This window comes from Callithrix jacchus, chromosome 17 (genome assembly GCF_049354715.1).
Source record: "Callithrix jacchus isolate 240 chromosome 17, calJac240_pri, whole genome shotgun sequence".
Lineage (NCBI taxonomy): Eukaryota > Metazoa > Chordata > Mammalia > Primates > Cebidae > Callithrix > Callithrix jacchus.
Genome location: NC_133518.1, coordinates 8,757,549 through 8,780,763, shown reverse-complemented (window position 1 = coordinate 8,780,763; position 23,215 = coordinate 8,757,549). Strand labels below are relative to the sequence as shown.

At 37.8% G+C, this 23,215-nt stretch overlaps 2 long non-coding RNA genes across 3 annotated transcripts in view; one reads left to right on the top strand and one right to left on the bottom strand.

The window, feature by feature from the left end:
• LOC118148899 (uncharacterized) overlaps window positions 1-18,554 on the top strand; it is a 56,997-nt gene extending 38,443 nt beyond the window's left edge. The window contains exon 3 of the long non-coding RNA XR_004735962.3: window positions 18,462-18,554. This is a non-coding gene — a long non-coding RNA (uncharacterized LOC118148899). The remainder of the gene's footprint in view (window positions 1-18,461) is intronic.
• Window positions 18,555-19,491: 937 nt separating this feature from the next.
• LOC118148898 (uncharacterized) overlaps window positions 19,492-23,215 on the bottom strand; it is a 37,514-nt gene continuing 33,790 nt past the window's right edge. For both annotated transcript variants that reach the window (XR_013528861.1, XR_004735961.2), the window contains exons 2-3: window positions 22,015-22,110; window positions 19,492-20,396 (exon numbers count right to left, since the gene is read on the bottom strand). This is a non-coding gene — a long non-coding RNA (uncharacterized LOC118148898). The remainder of the gene's footprint in view (window positions 20,397-22,014; window positions 22,111-23,215) is intronic.

Sequence of the window (23,215 nt, the reverse complement as noted above, 5' to 3'; positions counted from 1 at the left end):
AATTATTCACATCATGTTATTGGAAAAGCACTGGTTTCTCTCAGCCGTTTCTTCCTCAATGTTTTGTTTTTGTTTCTAGAAATAACAGGTTTAATTAAATGTGCAATATATATTCAAGTGATCCAGACTAATGCACACAGGGCTTTTGAAGTCACTTAGAAGATTTTAGGAGAGATTTGGATTTGCCAAGTTCAGATGCTAATGGAAAGCTGGGCTTCAGGGAAAGAGCATGCATGAGCTGTGCATGGCTTTGTCACTGCTGTCAAAGCTAGTTACTACATTATTAGGAAAAATGGATTTGGAAATAACAAACGTTAAGCAAACTGGAAAGAAGATTAAGAACTCCTTATATGTGTCGGGATAATTTCACATGCAATATTTCAATTAAATCTTTAAAAATTCAGAGGAAATGGATATTATTGCCCCATTTTAAAGATATATAAGCCAAGACTTTGAGAAGGCCAAGGTTCTTTCAACCCCAAGGTACCTGATGGCAACTACTATGCCCTTTCAATTACTATTTATTCGTATCTCCATGCTAATGAAGATGCATTATCAATACATACTGTTTCTGATCAGGAGATGAAATTGCCTTGTAATGCATTAAAGGTGTACTACCCATTTAATCTAGGACGATCATATTCTTAAACAGCCCAATTAGAACACTTCTGTATGTTCATGATTACAAATCAATGTCAAGCATTTCATAGGATTCAGTAAGAATGGTCACAAGATGTTGACAGTATGATTTACTGAACTTGCATACAAATGCTAGTTTCAGGAACACAGAATTTTTTCTATGAAAGGAACAGAGAGATAGTTGCAAATCAAGGCCACTGGAGCTAGCTCATTGCCTCAGTACATTGCTATTTATTTTGTGATTACAAATTTGAAAGCAAACTAAATAAATGTCTTCAGCTTTAAAAGGTACAAGTGCATTATACCTTTTATGACTAGCACTATCTTTTCTCTATAAACTACAAAAGAAGACAATGAATGCAGTTGAGCACATACTGTGAGTAGGCTGGTCCAGCCTATATTTTATACGCTGTGCAGAATAACACCCTTATAAATCAAATGGATGTTGAACATTAGACTTTGAGTCAGGAAACATGAGCTCTGGTTCTGATATCACTGTTAAGCAGGCCCATGAGGTTTTCCAGTAAATTATTCTGTTTGGGCTTCATTTTCCCAGATGTTATGTATAAATGTACTTTTAACATATATCAGCATTTATGAATATTTAGGAAGCACACACATCACCTATTAATTGAATTGATAAAATAAGAAATTGAGTTTGATTTCTTTTCTAAAGTTTCATAATGTTCTAACTTTTTATTTGTTGAACATGTCTAAGTACTGAATTCTTCTGTAAGTTATTCCAAAGAAAATACAAGAATAAGTGAGCTCTCTGAGTTTTCTGCAAAGGACACAAGTCAGATCAAACTCTTTCAGCTAAAGAAATGTTACTAGAAATAGGATATGAAATGTTAAAAGAGGATAGTTTTAAAAATAAGCTAACACATTTTCTAAGACATCCCATTAATAATATGTTATGTTTTAGAAAAGGTACTAGGCAAGGAATCAGCAGATAAATGGGACTTATTAACAATTCTACTGCTAAATACCTCAATAAATTTGGCTGTCACTTATTCTCTCTGGTTCCTGGTTTCCTCAGCTGTGAAATGAACTGCAGCACTGTGCTGTAAAGGAATACTGAGGGTTGGGTCAAAACATCCAATAATCAGTCAAGAAAAAGCAAGCATTTGGGGAAATCCATATCATAAAAAAAGCACCATATTCAACCCAACAGAAAAACTGATACCCAAGTAATCAATGTAGCAAACAAAAGTTGTGCGTGTTTTAAATGTGTTTGAAAAAATTCTGGAAACCTGTCCCTCAGTGGCCAAGACAGCCAACTAGAAGCAGCTAGGGTATGTGGCTCTCACAGAGAGGATTGAGAGGGTTGAGTAAATACAGTACCTCCAACTGAAACATCCAGGTACTTGTATTGGGACTAATCAAGGAAGCAACTTAACTCACAGAGAACAGAAAGGCAAGGGAAAACAACAGCCCACCCAGGAGTGATGTAGAGCCAAGGAAACCTCCGCTGCCGGGGAAGGGGTAAGTGAACATGTGATGCTGGAAAGCCAAACTTCTCCCATGGACACTCATAACCCTAGTTATGGTCAGGAGATCCTCTTGTGAATTCACTCCACCAAGTCCTTCAGTCTGATACACACAGCTAAGTGGAACCTTGACAGATCAGCCATTTGTGCATGCGCAGAAACCCAGATGCTTTATATATTCCAGCTCTGGGCTTCCCGGCAAAAGTAATTGCAACTGCAGCAAAGTGGAGGTTAGACCCCTGTACATACCACTATGAAAAGAGGCCAAATCCAGCGGGCTAAGCAGAGATGTTCTGTGGGCCCCATTTCCATAACATCTCACAGGGTAAGGCCCACAGGCTTGGAATTCCAGCCAGCCATAAACAACAGTGTTGCACCTACTTGGAACAGAAATCAAGAGTTGGGGAGGGGCAGGCAGCCATCTTTACTATTTGGAAGACCCAGCCATTCTAGCCTATGGGTGGAAGGGATCTCCCAGCATAGCACAGCTGTTCTACTAAAATGTAGCCAAATTCTTTAAGTGGTTCTCCAATATGTTTCTCCTCACTTAGTGAGACCTCCCAACTGGAACTCGTAGACAACCCTGCTGATGTTTTTTGGCCAATGAAGATTTGAAAACTTCTTAGGACAGAGCTCTCAGATGGATAGAAGGGCTACCATCTTTGCTGTTTCAGTGACTTAACCATTCCAGCCTCCAGGCTTTGGAGAGCCCAAGCTGACTGGGAGTGGAAGCAGCAATTCAGTACAGCACAGCTGCTCTGTGAAAGTGTGCCCAGACTGCTGCTTTAAGCAGGTCCCCAATCCTGCTTTGGCTGACTAGGTGAGACTCCCCAACTAAGGCCTCCAGCCACCTCCTACAGGTGTGTTTGGGCTGGCAACAAGTCTGTGCCTCCATAGGACAGAGTTCCCAGAGGAAGGGGCAGCTGCCATCTTTGCTGTTTCATAGCTTTCACTGATGATACCTCCTAGTACTGGAAAATTCAAGGTGACTAGGGACTGGAGTGGACCCCTAGTGAATCATAGTAGCCCTAGAGAAAAGTGGCCCAACTGCAAAAAAATAAAAATAAAAATCCAAATGTAAGCAACCTCAAAGATTGAAGGTAGACAAGCCCACAAATATGAGAAAGAATCAATGCAAGAATGCCAAAAACTCAAAGATCAGAGTGCCCTCTTTCCTCCAAATGACTGCATCGCCTCTCCAGCAAGGGTCCAGAGCTGGGCTGAGATGGCTGACATGATAGAGGTAGAATTCAGAATATAGATAAAATCAAACGTCACTGAGCTAAAGGACCATGTTGTAACCCAATACGAGGAAAGTAAAAATCATGATAAAACATTGCAGGAGCTGACAGACGAAATAGCCAGTATAGAGAAGAACAGAACCAACCTGATAGAGCTGAAAGACACACTACGAAAATTTCATAATGCAATCGCAAGTATTAATAGCATAATAGAATAGCAGGAAGAAGGAATTTCAGAGCTTGAAGACTATCATTCTAAAATAAGACAGATATATAAGAATAGAGAAAATATCAAAAAGAATGAACAAAACCTCCAAGGAATATGGAATTATGTAAAGAAACTGAATTTATGACTGATCGGTGTATGTGAAAGAGGTGGGGAGAATGGAACCAATTTGTGAAACATATTTCAAGATATCATCCATGAGAGTTACCTCAACCAAGCTTGACAGGCCAACATTCAATTTGGGAAATGCAGACAACATCAGTAAAATACTCTAGAGAAAATCATCCTTGAGACACATAATCATCAGATTCTTCAAGATAAAAATGAAAGAAAAAACATTAAGGGCAGCTAGAGGGAAAGGCCAGGAAACCTACAAAGGGAAACACATCAGACTAACAGTGGACATCTCAGCAGAAGCCCTACAAGCCAGAAGAGATTGAGGGACATTACACATTCTTAAGAAAAAGAAATTGCAACCCAGAATTTTGTATCCAACCAAATTAAGCTTCATAAGCGAAAGAGAAATATGATCCTTTTCAGACAAGCAAATACTGAGAGAATTCACTACCTCAAGATTTTCCTTATAAGAGCTTATAAAGGAAGCATTAAATATGGAAAGTAAAGGTCATTACCAGCCTCTACAAAAGTACATTTAAGTATGCAGACCAGTGACACTATAAAGCAACCACATAAAGAAGTCTGCAGAATAACCAGCTAACATGATGCTGACAGGGTCAAATCCACGCATATCAATACAACCTTAAATGTAAATGGGCTAAATGCTCCAATTAAAATACACGGAGTGGTAAACTGGATAAAGAATGAAGACCTATTGCTATGCTGTCTTCAAGAGCCCCATCTCACATGCAGTGACACACATAGGCTCAAAATAAAGGGATGGAGAAAAATCTACTAAGAAAATGGAAAACAGAAAAAGTAGAGGTTGCAATCTTAGTTTCTGAAAAAATAGGCTTTAAAACAACAAAGACAAAAAAAAAGACAAAGAAGGGTATTACATAATGGCAAAGGGTTCAATTCAATAAGAATATCTATCTATCATAAATATTCATGCACCCAACACACGAGCATCCAGATTGATAAAGCAAGTCTTAGAGACCTTCAAAAAGACAAACTCTCACACAATAATAGTGGGAGACTTCAGCACTCCACTGACAATATTAGGGAGATTATCAAGACAGAAAATTAACAAAGATATTTAGGACTTGAACTCAGCAGTGGATCAAATGATTCTGACAGCTATCTATGGAACTCTTCACCCAAAACGACAGAGTATACATTCTTCTCATTGCCACATGGCATTTACTTTAAAATCAGTTACATAATGGAAGCAAAATCCTACTAGACAAATGCAAAAGAACTGAAATAATAATAAACAATCTCTCAAACCACAGCACAATCAAATTAGACCTCAAGACTAAGAAATTCACTCAACACCATATATAATTAATTACATAAAAATTGAATAACTTACACCTGTATGACTCTTGGGTAAATAACAAAATTAATACAGAAATCAAGAAGTTATTTGAATCTAACAAGAACAAAAATACAATGTACCAGAATCTCTGGGACACAGCTAAGGTAGTATTAAGAGGAAAATTTATAGCACTAACTACCCACATCAAAAAGATAGAAAGGTCTCAAGTTAACAACCTAACCTCAAAACTAAAGGAACTAGAGAAGTAAGAGCAGACATATCCCAAAGCTAGCAGAAGACAAGTAATAACCAAAATCAGAACTTAACTGAAGGAGATAGAGACACAAAAAGCCATCCAGAAATCCAGGAGCTGTTTTTTTGAAAAATTAATAAAATAGCCAGCTAGACTAATAAAGAAGAAAAGCTAAAGATTCAAATAAACACAATCAGAAAGATAAGGGGAATATTACCACTGATCTCACAGAAATATAAACAACTATGAGATAATATTATGAACACCTTTATGCACACAAACTAGAAAATCTAGAAGATATGATTAAATTCCTGGACACACACATTTTTCCAAGAGTGAAACAGAAAGAGATTGAATCCCTGAACAGACCAATAATGAGTTCTGAAATTGAGGCAGAAATAAATAGCCTACCAACCAAAAAAAGCCCAGCGCCAGATGGATTCACAGCTGAATCCTACAAGTTGTACAAAGAAGAGCTGGTACCATTCCTACTAAAATGATTCCAAATAAATTTAAAAGGAGGGACTCCTTCCTAACTTATTCTATGGAACCAGCATCATCCTGATACCAAACCCTGGTAGAGAGAAAATTAAAAAAGAAAACTTAAGGGCAATATCCTTGATGAACATTGGTGTAAAAATATTCAACAAAATACTGACAAACCAATTCCAGCAACACATCAAAAAGCTTCTACACCACAATCATCCTGGGATGCAAGGTTGGTTCAATGCATGTAAAGCAATAAATGTGATTCATCACATAAGCAGAACTGAAGACAAAAACGATATGATTATCCCAGTAGAGGCATGAAAGGGCTTTGATAAAATTCAACACTGCTTCATGTTAAAAACTCTCAATAAACTAAGAAATTAAGGAACATATCTCAAAATAATAAGAGCCACACATTACAAACTCATAGCCAACATCATAATGAATAGGCAAAAGCTGGAAGCAATCCCCTTGACAACTGGGTGAAGACAAGGAAGCCCTCTTTCACCATGCCTATTCAACATAGTGTTGGAAGTTCTGGACAGAGAAATCAGGCAAGGCAAAGAAATAAAGGCATTTATATAGGAAAAGAGGAAGTCAAACTACCCCTGTTTGCAGGTGACATAATCCTATATCCTGAAAACCCCGTTGTCTCAGCCTCAAAGCATTTTAAGCTGACAAACAACTTCAGCAGTCTCAGGATATAAAATCGATGTGCCAAAATCACTAGCAATCCTATACACTAAAAAGCATCAACCTGAGAGCCAAATCATGAACAAATTCCCATTCACAATTCCACCAAACAACAACAACAATAGCAACAACAACTTAGGAATACGGCTAACTAGGGAGATGAAAGATCTCTACAAGAACTAGAAACCACTGCTCAAAGAAATCAGAGATGATACAAACAGGTGGATAAACATTCCATGTTCATGAACAAAAAGAATCAATATTGTTAAAATGGCCATACTGCCCAAAGAAACTTATAGATTCAATGCTATTCTCATTAAACCACAATTGACATTTTCACGGAACTAGGAAAATAACTATTTTAAAATTTATGTGGAACCAAAAAACAGCCTGAATAGACAAGGCAGTCCTAAGCAAAAAAACATAGCTGGAGACGACATGCTATGGTTTCAAACTATACTACAATATTATGATAACCAAAACGGCATGGTACTGGTACAAGAACAGACACATAGACCAATGGAACAGCACAGAGAAGCCAGAAATAAGACTGCACACCTACAACTATCCGACCTTTGACAAACCTGACAAAAACAAGCAATAAGGAAAGGATTTCCTATTCAGTGAATGGTACTGGGATAACTGGCTAGCCACATGCACAACATTAAACTGAACCCCTTCCTTAAACTGTATGTAAAAATGAACTCAAGATGGATTAAGAATTAAATGTTAAACCTAAAACTATAAAAATCCTGGAAGATAACCAAAGCAATACCATACAGGACATAGGCACAGGCAAAGATATCATGAGAAAAGACACCAAAAGCTATTGCAACAAAAGCAAAAATTGGTAAATGGGATTTAATTACATTAGTTTCTGCACAGCAAAAGGAGCTATCTACTGAGAAAATAGGGAAGCTATTAGGATTGGATATTTGAGTGAAGGAATTTATGTAAAATGGATTTCCACATTAACAATTCATAATTTGCATAGTATGAATTGTACCCAATAAGAACATATGCATTCATCAAATTGTATCATATTGTGACATTTGAAAATAATTTTAGACATAAAGGAAAGAAAAAGAAAAAGAGGAAGGAAGGAGGGAGGGAGGGAGAAAGGAAGAAAGGAAGGAAGGAAGGAAAAAGGAAAAAAGAAAACAATGTGGGTTACAGAGTCGGATAGCCTTGGACTTGTCCTAACCCTATTACTTATTAGCTCTGCATATCCGAATACGCTAATTAACTTTACCCACCAAAGTTTTCTTATCTATGGAACAGAGATTAAAGTAGGCACCTTAACATGCTATTATAAGGATTAAAGATAATGTATGCAAAGCACCTGGAATATATTCAAAATTTAATAAAGTGTAATTGTTATATAAAGAAGATAGATGAGATAATCTTGGTTTTATTTTATGGATCAATGAAATGGATTCTTATTAGAATCCTTTATTACTGATACAACTTCTACTCCTCCTTCTCATCTCCCCAGTTAAAACAGAAATTGGAGAACTGGAAAGAAGATTAAAAGGCAGTGATAGAATGGATGCTATTTCATTCTTCTTGTAGCTACAAAGCCTTCTCTGGCAGCTCTCTATATGTACTACATATTATAAAGATTGTATAAAAACTTTCAGGATATTTGTTCTGAGAAACTGCAGCCTGAAAAGCAGCAGATGGAAGAAATAATGAAAGGATGTATACAGACATTAGATAGTCTAGGATTCTTCCTAGAGGCAGATTTCAACATCCCATTGCACAATTCCATTCCTCCTCCTCATATCCCTTTCTGCCTTCTTTCCCCATTTCCCCTTGGAGATGAACTTGGCATGAAAGGAGAGAGGATATGATTTGAGGCAGCTGGTTGTGCAATGAGTCTCAGCCAAACCATCAAGATCAAACTGTGCAAAATCCCTTTCAACCTTTGAGGCAGTCCTGGCAAGAGAAGCAAATGCAGCGCAACTGACAAGAAAGTGAAGAGTCAGGGGTATCCTGCCTCCTGAAAAGGTTGCCATGTGACTCAGAAGAAAGACTGGAATTTTAGAGGAAAGAAGAAAAGCTGATTGAAATAGGGGACAAATAGGTATTTTTCTCTGGATTTTTAAAAACCAACAAATGAAAGTGTTTCCGATATCCTCTATTGAGAAATGGAGATAATCCAGGTGCGTATATGGTAATTCACCTCTGGCACTCTTCTTGTTGAGGATTCCCATTCAGGATGAAGATGCTTTATTAATCAAGTCTCTTTATCTGCTTACTTGGGGTCAGCCCCAGCTCATCTAGTATGTAAAGAAAAGCACCCTGCTTCCTCTGGACAGTTGAGCCTGCGCTATGGAGTATGGCTGTGCAAGCAGAATATGGGCTGGCTTTTAGTTCCACTTGCTCCTTGGGTCTGGCAACCTTGTTCAGTGAAAAACTTGCACACTTATGTGCAGTAACCTTGTTCTCAAATATCAATTGACCTAGAACACATGCCATGTTTTCCCATCTTTTTTATTTGTTAGAGTGTTTCATTTCTCTGGCCATTTTTTTTTTCAAGGCCCAATAATGGCCTTGAGAAAATATGAATGGCCTACTAATTTATATCCCAAACAATCCTATGAGTTAGGTACTATTATCATCTACTCTTCCAAATGAAGAAAACCAAAGTTTGAGAACTACTCAAATTGCTTACGGAAGGTCACGTGGATAGTAACAGAGCCAAGAGTTATAATTAAAATTCAAGCAATTTAAAGTTTAACAATAAAAATGTCAGTTACATATTTGAGTAAGGAGAAAACATCTCTCTCTAAATCTCATTGAGAAGTCTTGTCAGTTGCCAAAATAAAGGTCACTATTGAAAGTAATCATAACACATTGACGTCTTATAGATACTAAAAGGAATTCATGGAGCCTGCCTAGTGACGGACAGTGATTACAGTTTCCACTAGTTTCCAATACAGGATTCAAATAGTTTTCTTCTGTCATCATCTGAGAAATTCAATTGAACTGATCTTTAGTCCTGAAGTACTTCTGTATGTCAACATCTTGGTCCCTTCATTGGTTAAGACAGAACTAAATCCTCCCTGGGAGCCGTGTCTTAACTCTAGATCCAGCAAGGACAATGAGACTACAAAATGAGCTGCTCAAATTGCAGAAAAGAAATGTTTTTTACACCTTACCTCTTCATCAGAACTAATTCTGACACTAAATTATTAAATAAGCTTTAAGGATATTAAGAAATGAGCCTCAGAAATTTTTTTTACTTCCTAATTTCCAACCCAAGAACAAAGAAGCTTACTCAACCAGAAAACAGTCAGATTTCTAGGACTATGTTTTAAAGTAATTCTCCATCTGGTCTGCTTTTGAAGGAACAGTGAATTAATCACACGGGAGTATAAGTTAACAGGAAGTATAAAGGTATCCACAAACAAATGAACATACAAAGAAATCCACTTTTTACACAAAATAGAAAGCAAAAGAACAGAGGTAACTGTAGGCAACTCTGTACCCTAAAACATCTTTTTTACATGAAATGGGAAATTTTAGAAAATGTAGTTTATCTTTTCTTGTGAAAATTGACAGTGACATTTGCCAAATATTGTCAGTTCTCCACACACCCGGGCATGTGGTAGAACTGTACATTCATCCTTGTGTAATTGAGTAGATCCAGGTAAGTAGATTGCACCACTGAAATCTGCTCAGAAGTGATTTGTGTTATTTGGGGAATGAGCATTTAATTGAGAATGACAGAATGTGCAAAGCTCACATTTTACTCTAGTAAAGAACTGGCAACAACATTTTCAATGCTGGCTAATTCATCCTTCTGAGTCCCAGTGTGGCTATAATGAGTAGGGCCTTACTGCCAACCCAAGATATTTAAGCACTAAAATATATGTTACTATAACTTTTACTGATAATATCTTTAATGAGTACTGAGCACACAAATCTAGTGCTGGCCACATACAAAGATAAATGTGGTCTGGATTGCCAAGGCTGTTGGACACACCTTAAAATTTAGACCACTGACTTGAAATTCAAGGTTAAGTGGCTCCTACATTCATGGCATAATATCACAGTCATTCAATGTAATTCTACCTTATTTTTTAAAAAGTGAATGAATACATTACATAATGGAAGGAAATGCATTAACATTTAAATACGGATTTTTTTTTAATCATTTTACTTTAAGTTCTGGGGTATGGGTACGGATCGTGCAGGATTGTTACATAGGTATACAGATGCCATGGTGGATTGCTGCCTCCATCCCCTTATCACCTACATTAGGTATTTCTCCTAATGTTATCCCTCCCCAATCCCCCGACCCCTGCTATCCCTCCCCGAGCCCCTCACCCCCCAACAGACACCAGTGTGTGATGTTCCCCTCTCTATGTCCATGTGTTCTCTTTCTTCAACACCCACTTAGGAGGGAGAACATGAAGTGTTTGGTTTTGTATTCTTGGGTCAGTTTGCTGAGAATGATAGTTTCCAGATTCATCCATGTCCCTGCAAAGGACATGAACTCATCCTTTTTTATGGCTGCGTAGTATAAGTGGTATATATGTGCTACATTTACTATATCCAGTCTATCATTGGTGTGCATTTGGGTTGGTTCCAACCAATGGTTGGTTGCATTTGTAAAGTTCCATTTGTGGCACTTCACTATTGTAAACAGTGCCACAGTGAACATATGTGTTCATATGTCTTTATAATAGAACAATTTATAATCCTTTGGATATATACCCAGTAATGGGATTGCTGAGTCAAATGCTGTTTTTATTTCTAGATCCTTGAGGAATTGCCACACTTTCTTCCACAATGGTTGAACTAATTTACACTCCCAGAAACAGTATAAAAGCATTCCTATTCCTCCACATTCTCTCCAATATCTGTTATCTCTAGATTATTTTAAAGATAACCATTCTCACTGGTGTGAGATGATATCTCAATGTGGTTTTGATTTGCGTTTCTCTAATGACCAGTGATGAGGAGCTTTTTTTCAGATGTTTGTTGGCCACATAAAGGTCTTCTTTGGAAAAGTGTCAGTTCATATCTTTTGCCCACTTTTTGATGGGGTCGTTAATTTTTTTCTTTTGTATTTGTTTTAATTCTTTGTAGATTCTGGATATTAGCCCTTTGTCAGATAGGTAGCTTGCAAACATTTTTTCCCATTCTGTTGGTTGCTGGTTCACTAATGTTTGTTTCTTTTGCTGTGCAGAAGTTTCATTAGATCCCCATTTGTCTATTTTGGCTTTTGTTGTCATTGCTTTTGGTGTTTTGGTCATGAAGTCCTTGCCTATGCCTATGTCCTGAATGGTTTTGCCTAGGTTTTCTTCTAGGCTTTTTATGGTGCCAGGTCTTATGTTTAAGTCTTCAATCCATCTGGAGTTAGTTTTAGTGTAAGGTGTCAGGAAGGGGTCCAGTTTCAGCTTTCCGCACATAGCTAGACAGCTTTCCAACATCATTTACTAAACAGGGAATCCTTTCCCCCATTCCTTGTTTCTGTCAGGTTTGTGAAAGATCAGATGGTTATAGGTGTGTGGTATTACTTCCGAGGCCTCCGTTCTGTTCCATTGGTCTATGTCTCTGTTTTGGTACCAGTACCGTGCTGTTTTGATTACTGTAGGCTTGTATAGTTTGAAGTCAGGGAGCATGATGCCTACAGCTTTGTTCTTCTTGCTCAGGATTGTCTTGGCTATGTGGGCTCTTTTTTGGTTTCATATAAAGTTTAAGGTGGCTTTTTGTAGTTCTGTGAAGAAGGTCAATGGTAGTTTGATGGGGATAGCGTTGAATCTATCAATTACTTTGTGCAGTATGGCCGTTTTTATGATATTGAATCTTCCTAACCTTGACCATGGAATGTTTTTCCATCTGTTTGTGTCCTCTCTTATTTCCTTGAGCAGTGGTTTGTTGTTCTCCTTGAAGAAGTCCTTCATGTCCTTTGTTAGTTGTATTCCTAGGTATTTTATTCTCTTTGTAGCAATTATGAATAGGAGTTCACTCATGATTCAGCTCTCTGTTATTGGTATACAGGAATGCTTGTGAGTTTTGCACACTCATTTTGTATCCTGGAACTTTGCTGAAGTTGCTTATAATCTTATGGAGATTTTGGGCTGAGCTGATGGGGTTTTCTAAATATGTAATCATGTCATCTGCAAATAGAGACAATTTGAATTCCTTTTTCCTAATTGAATAACCTTTATTACTTTCTCTTGCCTGATTTCTTTGGCTAGAACTTCCAATAATATGTTGAATAGGAATGGTGAGAGGAGGCACCTTTGTCTAGTGCCAGTTTTCAAAGGAAATGCTTCCAATGTTTGCCCATTCATGATAGTGGCTGTGGGTTTATAATAAATAACTTTTATTATTTTGTGATATGTTCCACTGATATCTATTTTATTAAGAATTTTTAGCATAAAACGCTGTTAATTTTTGTCAAATGCTTTCTCTGCATCTATTGAGATAATGCTGTAGTTTTTGTCTTTGGTTCTGTTTATGTGGTGGATTATGTTTATAGATTTTCCCATGTTGACCCAGGCTTGCATCCCCAGGGTGAAGCCCACTTGATCACGATGGATAAGCTTTTTGATGTGCTGTTGCATTTGGTTTGCCAGTATTTTATTAAGGGTTTTTGCATCGAAGTTCATCTTGGATATTGGCCTGAAATTTTATTTTATTTTATTTTATTTTATTTTTTTGCATCTCTACCAGGATTTGGTATCAGGATGATGTCGGTCTCATAAAATGAATTAGTGAGGATTCCCTCTTTTTGTATTGTTTGGTATAGTTTCAGAAGGAATGGTAACAGCTCCTCTTTGTATGCCTGGTAGAATTTGGCTGTGAACCTGTCTGGACAGGATTATTTTTGGTTGGTAGACTATTAATTGTTGCCTCAAATTCAGACCTTGTTATTGGTCTATTCAGGGATTTAACTTCCTCAGGGTTTAGTCTTGGGAGGGCCTAAGTGTTCTGGAATTTATCCATTTCTTCTGGATTTACTGGTTTATGTGCAAAGAGTTGTTTGTAGTAATCTCTGATAGTAGTTTGTATTTCTGTGGAATCGGTGGTGATATCCCCTTTATCATTTTAAATTGCATCTATTTGATTCTTCTCTCTTTTCTTTTTTGTTAGTCTGCCTAGTGGTCTATTTTGCTGTTCTTTTCAAAAACCAGCTCCTGGATTTATTTGATTTTTTTTTTTGAAGATTTTTTTGTGTCTGTCATCTTCAGTTTTGCTCTGATCTTAGTTATTTCTTGTCTTCTATGAGCTTCTGAATTTGTTTGATCTTGCTTCATTAGCTCTTTTAATTGTAACTATAGGGTGTCAATTTTATATCTTTCCTCACTTCTCAGGTGGGTATTTAGTACCATAAATTTCCCTCTAGACACTGCTTTAAATGTTTCTCAGAGATTCTGGTATGTTGTGTATTCATTCTCATTGGTTTCAAAGAACATCTTTATTTCTGCCTTCATTTTATTATTTATCCAATATTCATTAAGGAGCAGGTTGTTCTGTTTCCATGTAGTTGTGCGGTTTTGAATGAGTTTCTTAATCCTGAGTTCTATTTTGATTGCATTGTGGTCTGAGAGACTGTTTGTTATGATTTCCATTCTTTTACATTTACTGAGGAGTGATTTACTTCCAATTATGTGGTCAATTTTAGAGTAGGTGTGATGTGGTGCTGAGAAGAATGTATATTCTGTGGATTTGGGGTGGAGAGTTCTGTGGATGCCTCTTAGATGGCTTGGTTCAGATCTGAGTTCAAGTCCTGGATATCCTTGTTGATTTTCTGTCTGGTTGATCTGTCTAATATAGGCAGTGGAGTGTTAAAGTCTCCCACTATTATCGTGTGGGAGTCTAAGTCTCTTTGTCGGTTGTTCAGAACTTGCTTTATGTACCTGGGTGCTCCTGTATTGAGTGTGTATATATTTAGGATAGTTAGCTCTCCTTGATGCATTGATCCCTTTAACATTATGTAATGCCTTTCTTTGTCTCTTTTGATCTTTTTTGGCTTAAAGTCATTTTTATCAGAGACTAGGATTGCAACCCCTGCTTTTTTTTTTCTTTTTACTCTCCATTTGCTTGGTAAATCTTCCTCCATTCCTTTACTTTGAGTCTATGTGTGTCCTTGCACATGAGATGGGTTTCCAAAATACAGCAAACCAATGGGTCTTGACTTTTTTTTTTTTTGAGATGGAGTTTCGCTCTTGTTGCCTAGGCTGGAGTGCAGTGGCGCGATCTCAGCTCACCTCAACCTCTGCCTCTTAGGTTCAGGCAATTCTCCTGCCTCAGCCTCCTGAGTAGCTGGGATTACAGGCATGCACCACCACGCCCAGCTAATTTTTTGTATTTTTAGTAGAGATGGGGTTTCACCATGTTGACCAGGATGGTCTCGATCTCTTGACCTCATGATCCACCTGCCTCGATCTCCCAAAGTGCTGAGATTACAGGTGTGAGCCACTGCGCCTGGCAGGTCTTGACTCTTTATCTAATTTGCCTGTCTGTGTCTTTTGATTGAGGCATTTAACCCATTTACATTTCATGTTAATATTCTGATGTGTGAATTTGATTCTGCCATTTTGATATTAGCTGGATGTTTTGCCCATTAGTTGACAGAGTTTCTTCATTATATCAATGGTCTTTACCATTTGGTACATTTTTGCAGTGATTGGTACTGGTTGTCCCTTTCCATGTTTAGTGCTTTCTTCAGGAGCTCTTGTAAGGCAGGCCTGGTGGTGATGAAATGTGTTGGCAATTGCTTGTCCATAAAGGCTTTTATTTCTCCTTCACTTATGAAGCTTAGTTTGGTTGGATACGAAATTTTGTGCTGAAATTTATTTTCTTTAAGGATGTTGAATATTGGCCCCCACTCTCTTCTGGCTTGTAGGGTTTCTGCTGAGACCTCCACTGTGAGTCTGATGGGTTTCCCTTTGTGGGTAACCTGACCTGTCTCTCTCACTTCCCTTAGCCTGATTATGTGCCTTGGGGTTGCTATTCTTGAGGAATACTTTGTAGTGTTCTCTGTGTTTCCTGGATTTTAATGTTAGCCTTCCTTGCTAGGTTGGGGAAGTTCTCCTGGATAATACCCTGAAGTGTTTTCCAGCTTGGATTTATTCTCTCTGCTACATTCAGATACAATCAAACATAGATTAGGTCTTTTCACATAATCCCATATTTGTTGGAGGCTTTTTTCATTTCTTTTCACTCTCTTATATCTATTCTTGCCTTCTCATTTTATTTCATTGAGTTGATCTTCACTCTCTAATAGCCTTTCTTCTGCTTGATTGATTTGGCTCTTGAAACTTGTGTATGCTTCTCGAAGTTCTCATGCTGTGTTTTTCAGCTCCATCAAGTCAGTTATGTTCTTCTCTAAGTTGGTTATTCTAATTAGCATTACATGTAACCTTTTTTCAAGGTTCTTAGTTTCTTTGCATTGGATTAGAACATGTTCCTTTGGCCCAGAGAAGTTTGTCATTACCCACCTTCTGAAGCCTGCTTCTGTCAATTCATCAAACTCATTCTCCATCCAGTTTCGTTCCCTTGCTGGTGTGGAGTTGTTATCCCTTTGAGGAGGAGATACATTCTGGTTTTTGGTGATTTCATTCTTTTTGCACTGGTTTCTTCCCATCTTCATGGATTTATCTACCTTTGGTCTTTGAAGTTAATGACTTTTGGATGTGGTCTCTGAGTGGACTTCCTTTCTGTTGATTTTGAAGCTATTTCTTTCTGTTTTTCAGTTTTCCTTCTAACAGTCAGGCTCCTCTGTTGCAGGACTGTTGGAGGCCCACTCTAGACCCTGCTTGCCTGGGAATCACCTGCAAGGGCTGCAGAACACTGAGGATCACTGCCTGTTCCTTCCATTGGTAGCTTCATCCCAGAAGAGTACCCACCAGATGCCAGCCAGAGCTCTTCTGTAGGACATGTCTTTTTGGATATACAGGGGTCAGGGAGCCGCTTGAGGAGGCCATCTGTCCCTTATCAGAGCTCAAGTGCTGTGCTGGGTGCTCCATTGCTCTTCTCAGAGCTGCTTGACAGGAATGTTTAAGTTTGCTGCAGTGGAACTCCAAACTGCCCCTTTTCCCAGATGTTCTGTCCTGGGAAGGTGGAACTTTATTTTTAAGTCTGTGATGAGCTCCTGCCTTTTTTCAGAGATGCCCTGCCCAGCAAGGAGAAAGTCTAGTCACAGTCTGCCTACAGAGGCATTGCTGAGCTGCCACGGGCTCCACCCAGCTGCTGTGTAAACTTGCTTGCGATTTTGTTTACACAGGTAAGATTAGAACTGCCTGGCAATGGCAGACGCCCTTTCCCCTACTGAGCTCAACCGTCCTGGGTTGAGCTGAAACTGCTGTGCTGACTGTGAAACTCTTAAGCTAGTGAGTTTCAGTTTGCTGGTCTTTGTGGGGCAGGACCTGCCGAGCCAGATCAGTTGGCTCCCTGCTTTCAGCCCCCCTTTTTTTTTCAGGGAAATGGGTGGCTCTGTCTCACAGCAGGCACAGCTTAAAATGGCTGTCCCGATTTGGGCTGGAAGCCAGCGGCACCAGCTGAAATGGCCACCCCAATTTGTGCTGGAAACCCATGGTGCTTTTCGGCCTGGCAGGAATCTCCTGATCTTTGGGCTGTAGAGACCATGGGAGAAGTGTAGAATCTGAACTGGAGTGTCAGAGTGGCTGAAAAAGTACCCAGTGGTCTCTGTTGTGTAGGAGTGGGGTCCTCCAGCCTGTTGCACTTCCCAAGTGAGGTAGTGCCCCACCCTGCCTTGGTTTGTCCTCTTTTGCTACATCCATTGTCCAGCCAGTCTCATTGAGATGAACCTGGTATCTCGGTTGGAAATGCGGCGATCACTAGCCTTCTGCTTTGCTCTCACTGGGAACTGTGCTCTAGAGCTATTCCTATTCGGCCATCTTGGAATTCCTTAATATGAATTTTATTGGGAGGTGACTTTTACTCTCTTCTACATTTGTTTTACCAGTTTTTTGTAATATTTATAAAACTATGTATTACTTTTGTGATAAAAAATTAAAGTTTGGCTACACCAAAAGTAACCTTAAAAAAAGAAAAGAAAATTGGTATCAGCCCTATTTTTTAGAATTTATGTAAATGTACTGAAGTATACATATATAGTATAATTCTCATTCCAGATTATAGGACTAGTCTTTCTAAACAAATCAATCATAACGACATATTCTTTTAGCATCACCCTCACCCTAACCCATCTAGTGTGTAAAGTGTTTTGTATTTCATTGGATAAAAAGAGTTCTGGTGAGCAAAATCATGTACATGGAATACTTCACCAAATTCTGTCTTAGCAAGGCCCATTTCTTTCAGGTATGCTGCACAGATACATTTTCACGGCTTTTCACTTCCTGCAGTCATCCTCAAGGACTTAGCATTTACTCTGACCTCTTTTCCCTCTAAATATGGAAACTTCATATCAGATCACACTATCATTTTCAGTGATTTTAATGAGTTATGAAAGTCTGATCATATAAGACTCTTCCACCCATATCTTCCCCAATTCCCCACACTTTGCATTTCCCATTGCCTCTGGGCCTGAAGTTTCATTCATTTGAAAACTATTCTTGGAAAGATCTCCCCTCCTCCAGCTGTTAATCTGGCATTAAGGGACCATAAGTCATTCAGATATACTACACTATTATGCAACCTCAACAGAGTGGAAAAAATCATTTGCTTCACTGTCAATGTAAAAACTTTTATCTTCTTTGACAGTTTTATTTAGAAAACCTCAGCTTTATTTTAATTTGATTCTAATGATGGCTTTCAGAAAACGATTTGAGTAAGTAAAAGTTTAGTGCAATGACAGCTGTCATAATTTCTGTGGTGGCTTCTCTCAAGGAGTACTTATTGAGAAGATGCATTTCAAACACAGTGCATCATTTCTGGCACAGTGGATGGAAGTTAATTATTCAGAGCTGGTAATGTTGTAGTATTTACTCAGTGGGGAATTTAAGTAAGAAAGGTTCATTTGTTTTATCTTTTATCTATTTCTTAGCCAATGCTTCCTTGAGCAAAACTCAGATTCACAGAAATCCCCATGCATTTGAAGGAAAGAAATTGCTGTTGATTGCCCTTACAAGGTAAAATGGCCATCACATTTTCTAATAATAAAATGATGACTTGAATTCAGAGTGCAGTGGGTAATGAATGGATTTTTTAGTTCAAATTTTATGCAGACTGCTGTGTGGAAATGAAGAGTAGAGGTATTTATAACAATCTGAAACTGCTTCATTTTGGAAGTATATTAATGGAATTAAGCATAATTATGGCTCTCACTAAATTTTCAAACTCATTTTTATTTGATAGGGAATACTAACCACATATGACCTTATCAGTCTGTAATGAATTTATCCTTGGTTGTTGGTGGTGAAGATGCAGAGACCAGAGGCTTCATTCTGAAAACAATTTTATTTGGAAGTATTCTTATCAGCTCCTGACAAAGTCCAAATAATGGACCAACTCAACAATGACAGTTCATTTAGTTATCAATAATTTTGCTGTGGAATATCTTGCCTTATAGAAATAAGGGCACTTATAATACTGAGAGCTGAAGAAGCAAAACTGTGAATATATGCATATCTTCAGTCATAAAAGATCTATATGTAAGCAACCTGAAAAATCCATCACTGTACAACTGCTAAATTAGTAACAGTTTAAATGATTTTAAGACTGCATTGTGGTTTCAAAGGAACAGCTAGCTAAGATTAGCTCATGAATGAACATTTAATATAAAATATGTGGTGGATTTTTTTCTCTTAAGGCTTATTTTATTTCAGAATTATAATGATACAAAATGACTAACGAGTAAAATATAAGTCAAAGAGAAATAGTCCTTTGCTTGCTTTGTTTAGCTGGATGCACAGAGGGTTGGGAAAGTGCTGCTTTGAAACTCTTGAAGAGAGAGCCTTGCAGAAGAGTGTCTTCAGATATCACAGAAAGATTTGTTTCAAATAGCTACTTGTGGCAATGCATTGTCTCTGGGGAAGCTGACATATTCCAATAAGAGATGACACTAAACATTAGGCTTTATATTTTATAATTTTTTATTAGTAATTAAGTGAAAGTGAGAAAGTTCTTTTCTATTTCTTTTTTTCAGATTGCATCTTTATGTTAAGTTTCTCAGCATTCACTCATAAAAAAACACATTAGTAAGAGGATTATGTTTCCCATTCACCTCTGATTATTTTAAATGGAAAAGTTCAAACTAAACAATGAAGCTTTTCTAAATCTGAAAATGTTTCCAATCTAAAGATCCAAAGGCCCTAATATATAAGCTCTGTCTGCATAATTTAGGCAAGACAGTAAACAGCTTTGAGAAATTTTAAGTCATGCTTTCTAAACAGCTTTTATCCTCACTAGATGAAATCTTATAATACCTTGTTGAATTGTTCCATTGTGTTTAAACAAAAACATACAGATTTAGCAGGTGATAAAGAGGACATTAATTTCAAAATATCTAAAAGAAGACAATTCACTACTTAATAGAAAATATTATATTGGACCACCATCTAATTCATGTAGATATGTATTTTATTGGTTAACACTGGTCTGAATTTATTCAGCAAACATCTAATGGGCTAGATGGTAATCCAAAATGGTAACCCTGAAAAAGAGATACTTTGATGTCTGCTATAATTCATATGTTTGTTTCATTAACTGCTTACATTTAATCCGTGTGTGTGTGTGTGTATTTGGCTTGGGTATGGGTAATTTATAATTGTACCATATGTGCCTCCTACAAAGGAAAAATGGGCTCTGCAGTCAGTCCTCTGGACCTCATTAGCAGACTCTGGATACAGTGAAAGGGAAGAGGGAGAATCATTCCTTCTCTATGCACAGGCATGGTGATGTTACCCAGCTGGTCCACCCAGACATCACAAATGCACACCAGTTCTCCAGCTGGGCATTTCCAGGGTCAGAGCGAGCAGATCTGGAAATAAGAAAAACCTATTACCCATCCAGTCCTTTGGAACCAATTCTATATTTATATACACAGCAATCTCAAGCAATCATATCATTTTGATTCCTTTTGAGGTACTTTTTAACATTACTCAGGTGTCCCAAGAGCCTATTTAAATACTTACAAATTGTTCAGTGCCATTTGCCTTTGTGATGGTTCAGAATTTGTTTTCAATTAGTTCAGAAGGTGAAAACTCTAGTTTGGAATTTATGCAAGCTTCTAGAGACTATTGAGCTATTCACTGCCAATGTGTATGTTATTAAAACTACAAAGAGTTCTTGTTGGAAGATGCATCATTAAATAAACAGATTATTTTTTAATGTTTAAATAAAACTCCTTGGAATAATCTCTTTGTGGCAATGCAGAATCCATTGTAATCTTGATAAATCTCTGCTCTAACATGAAGGACATTATCTTCCTTTTACACAATTAGACCAAAATGAAGAAATATAATAAGAATTAAGATTTATTTAGCAGATGCTATATATACAAATTGCTTAATTTAATTCTAATAATAAGCATATGACATTGCTTTTTGTCTTATATTATAAACCAAGAAACTGAGTCTTAAGGAAATGTTTGAATTATATCTGCCTGGCTCCAAATCCTGACCTTTTAAGCAATTTACTCCATGAGGTTTTTTTATATGAAGAAATATCCTGCTAAATAACCAAGTCATCCATCTCTTCCTCTCTCAGCTCTCTCCACGTCTGGTAACATGTATAGCATTGTGCTTTCTTTTTCAATTTGCCACTTAAATAGGTAACAATATCATATGGTGATTAAGATCATGGTGCTTACAGTTTAGTTAAGCCAGAGTTTTCATTCCAGCTCCTCCTCTTACAAACTTTGACCTAGGGCAAATTACTTAATTTTTCTAAGTATCAGCTACTGGTATTTATTTATTTTTGAGACAGAGCCTCATTTTGTCACCTAGGCTGGAGGGCAGTGGTGCAATCACAGCTCATTAGCTAGGACTACAGGCACCTGACACCATGCCACCTACTTGTTTTGTTGTTTTCTGTAGAGATGGGGTCTCACTACATTTGCCCAAGCAAGTCTCGAACTCCTGGCCTCAATCAGTCTCAGCCTTCCAAAGCACTGGGATTATGGGTGTGAGCCACCATGCCCCACCCTAAGCATTAAGTCTTATTTTCTATGGTTGTTTTAAAGATTAGTTGAGATAATGTATGCAAAGCATCTAGCGCAGCGCCTTGCATATAATAAACCCTGGCTAAATGGTAGCCAGTTTTGTTAATACCATATCATTTAAATGTTGCTGTGTCTTATAACTCCAATATCACCCTGTTTCTATTGTCACCACATTTTATTTAACTCCTATGCCTAGGATGACACTCATGTCTGTATTCCAAGCCTTTATTTCTCAGTGCCAAGAGGTTAGCTCCAAGTGGCTGAAACAAGTCATGAACATTTAATATGTGCAGAGTTGACTCCAGTAAATCTGAATCAATCACACCCACAGTCCAGTCACTGAGGGACCAAGTCCTAGCAGACACTTAAGACTCTCATTATCTTCAGCCTCCACCCATGACCCATCACCCTATTCATTCTATCTCCCAATGCTCACTTCATGCCGTTGCTGCAACCTTGAGTCAGATGCCAAACTTCTCTTTTCTGCTCTATTGTTTTTTCCTGATTTGTATTCCTGCCTCGAATCCCAGCTCTGCAATGAGACAGATAACAATTACATGTGTTTAATTCTGTAATTCCTTGTGATGGCTCTCCAGTCTATCTAGCAGGGACTCCTGTAGACTGCACACATTTCATGGAATGCACAAAAGAACTCACTGCAAGTTAAGAAGAAAGCATTAGCATTTTCTTTTTGTTTCATAATTTTATTCTTCTAAAATATTTTTGTATATGTATGTAATGCATATATTTTAGAATGTACCTGATATTATAGTAAAGTAGATACAGGTGTGGTCGTTGATTTTATATGTTAAATTTGCCTAGGCTACAGTACTCAGATATTTGGTCAAATGCATCTGGATCTTACTGGGAAGGTATTTTTTAGATGAGATTAACATTGAAATCCATAGACTTGCAGTAAAGCAGATTACTGTCTATAACGTGGGTAGGCCTCATCCAATCAGCTGATGTCCATGAGCAAAAGACTGACTTCCCTTGGGAGAGAGAACGTTTTCACAGACTGCCTTCAGAGTCCAGATGCAACAGCAACTCTTCCCTCAGTCTCCAGCCTGTTGGGCTGCCCTATAAATTTCAGACTTGCTAGCCTCCACAATCATGTGAGCCAATTCCCTAAAATAAATCTCACTAGCTCTCTTTCTCACTTTCTTGAATATATACTCATTGTATTGGTTCTATTTTTCTGGAGAACCCTGACCATTATAACATATTTTTACATAAATACATGTAACATGCTCAGAAGGGTTTCAAAAAAAATTTAATCTGTGCTCAATAATTTTACGAATGGGTAGCATGTTCCCAAAGTTTGAAGACTAGCAGTCTCTATGACAAAGTCTAAATCCCTAAGTGTGAAGGACCTTCATGGGCTGATCCTTGCCTGGCTCCCTAGTCTCCTGGGCTGCCATGCCCCTACACAAGTACCAAGCACTTACCACCTGAAAGCATTTGTGGCTCTTGGAATCTGATAGATTCGTGAACCCTTTTGCATTTGCTAGCATTTTACTCTGCCCTCAAACTTCCACTGCTGCATTTGTCTCATAAACTACAGAACTTTCGCTGGATTCAGTTCATGCATTCTCCCTTTTGAGAAATTATTTATATCCCCTGGACATATTTAGGCT